The sequence below is a fragment of the Vespa mandarinia genome, chromosome 4, assembly GCF_050613455.1.
Source record: "Vespa mandarinia isolate Hongniang chromosome 4, ASM5061345v1, whole genome shotgun sequence".
Lineage (NCBI taxonomy): Eukaryota > Metazoa > Arthropoda > Insecta > Hymenoptera > Vespidae > Vespa > Vespa mandarinia.
In genome coordinates this window covers 1,627,501-1,630,000 of record NC_140813.1, presented here as the reverse complement: position 1 = coordinate 1,630,000, position 2,500 = coordinate 1,627,501, and the positions used below count along the sequence as shown (strand labels likewise).

General features: G+C 35.6%; 1 protein-coding gene across 1 annotated transcript in view; it reads right to left on the bottom strand.

The window, feature by feature from the left end:
• The window catches only part of zfh2 (Zn finger homeodomain 2), a 408,385-nt gene extending 407,575 nt beyond the window's left edge, over positions 1 to 810 (bottom strand). Inside the window, exons 1-2 of the mRNA XM_035878908.2 lie at positions 540 to 810; positions 260 to 300 (exon numbers count right to left, since the gene is read on the bottom strand). The gene's annotated coding sequence lies outside the window, so the exon portion shown is untranslated. The remainder of the gene's footprint in view (positions 1 to 259; positions 301 to 539) is intronic.
• Positions 811 to 2,500: the final 1,690 nt, after the last annotated feature.

The following is a 2,500-nucleotide window of genomic DNA, read 5'->3' as shown; positions in this document are numbered from 1 at the left end:
TTTTCTTCTCTCTTTCAGGTCCTTCTTATGTACCAATCGGAAAAGACTCTCACATGGCTTTTTTTCGTTCCTCATTGTTATTGAAAATTTCTTTAAGGCCGACATATTTACATTAACGCAAAAGACGTCAATCATTATATCGACGACAAAAACCAAAGTTACGCGCAAACGCGTAAAAGATTTCAAAACTCAACGGGTAAGGAAAAAAAATTTTAATATTACTTTTCATCACAATGAAAATGAAAAGAAGGTCACTTACCTCCTTTTCGAATCATCTCCGTTGCTTCGCCTTAACGGCACCTGTAATCATTATCGAATTTAAATTAATTATAATTAAACGGCTGGTCGTCGTCGTCGTCGTCGTCGTCGTCGTCGTCGTCGTCGTCGTCGTTGTCGGTTGATCGATCGTCAAAGTATTTTCAACGAATTTCGATGACGATAAACGACAATCTTAATTATCCTTCTCCTCTTTACATGTGTATATATACATATATATATATATATATATTTTTTTTTTTTTGTTTATCGTATATACTCACAACATGTGTATGATCTAAGTTTTCACATCTTCGTTCCTCTCTATTCAATATTATCGTAATACATACATATTATCGATGAATACGACAAATTAAATATTTGATTTGTTTAAACAACGATCCTCTATTGTCTCGATTAGCACAATAAAAGAAATGTTAAGTTCAATTTGATCACGTGATCTTTTTACTAACACTGTTCTAACCAACTTACGATCGAAAAAAAATTACGAATAAGGTTAAAAATAAAAATAAGTAAATAATATAACCATCTCGAACTCTACACGCGCGTTTCTAACTGATCCTATAAATATCGTCCTTAAACGATTTTGTTAACGCAATAACTCTTATTGATTATAAACAAAAACGTATATGAGCAAGGACACGGACAATATGGACGATCGCAACGTATAAACAAACGACGATCGTGAAATTCGATTGGTCTCGTTAACGCGCCAAGATTTAAGAGAGAGAGAGAGAGAGAGAGAGAGAGAGAGTGAGAAAGAGAAAGAAAGATAGAGAGAAAAAGAAAGGAGTAGACAGCTCGCGCCATCTCACGACGAAAAGATTAAATAAGAACTTCGGTGATGGAAAGAGTTGACGAATTCTTCTTTTACCACGCGGGTTATATATTTTCCTTCGATCCTTCTTCTATTTTATTTTATCTTAATGTAATTTTTCTTCCTTCTTTTTTTTTTATTTTTATTTTCTTTTTTTTTCCTCTTTTTTTTTTTTTATCTTCTATCCAAACAACTCCTTCGAAACTTATCAAATGTGACGTATAATTGATAAAATATGTATATATATATATATATATATATATATATTTAGAAAAAAGAAGAATACCAGATCGATTTAAATAGAAAGCGAAATATACTTTAATCGATCCTTCCCTTGATATATTAAATACGAAAACTATAGATGATACGAATAAGTTAAATCGTGGGCGTTCATTAAGCGAAAGGAATGACGACGAACTCGCTCAAATAAATATTTGAAACGTACAGTCTGACTAGTCCTCTTCTTGGAAGATTCATTACGGGGGATTACACGACTCATATCGGGGACTTAGAACACTCCTTTCGAAGGCACGATCACAATCTTTGCCCGCTGATCTTGATTCTCCGAGTAAATTAGTTCGTTCGTTCGTTCGTTCGTTCGTTCGTTCGTTCGTTCGTTCGTTCGTTCGTTCGTTCGTTCGTTCGTTCGTTCGTTCGTTCGTTCGTTCGTTCGTTCGTTCGTTCGTTCGTTCGTTCGTTCGTTCGTTCGTTCGTTCGTTCCTACGTTCGTTCCTTCATTCGTTGTAGATCGTAGCCCGGACTCATTTTCAATGAGTTCTCGGCGATCTCTTCTACGTGAATAAAGGCACGTCGTTTATTTTCCCTTCTTCAATATGGGAAAGGAAAGGAAAGTGCATCGTCGAGACTTGAAACTAAGTTTCAATCGAAATCTCTCTCTCTTTCTCTCTCAACTCTTCGTTTTATTTATATACGCGCACGCGATAGAGAGAGAGAGAGAAAGAGAGAGAGAGAGAGACCGTGGTGGAAAATTGAAGGGAAAGAAGAAAAAGAAGAAGAAAAAAAAAACGAAAGAAAGAAAAGAAAAAAATAAATAAGTAAATAAATAAATAAATAAATAAATAAAGGAAGGTTATAAAATATATTTCCTATACCATGAGAAAATCATCGTTTATATCTACCCACTCTATTCTTAGGCGATACTCAATGCGCTCGAAGAATATTAATGGCCTGTTAAAAAGTTTCATTATTCGGTTGACCGCTCTCGTCGTGCAAACATTAATGTAAACGTACCTACCTATGCTGCTGCTGCTGCTGCTGCTGCTTTTTCATTTCTCGAGATGTTAATATGCATGCTTGCAAACTGCAACGACAACAACGACAACGACGATGACAACGACCACGACGACTACGACGACGACGACGAGGGTGGAAGAAAGAAAAAGAGAG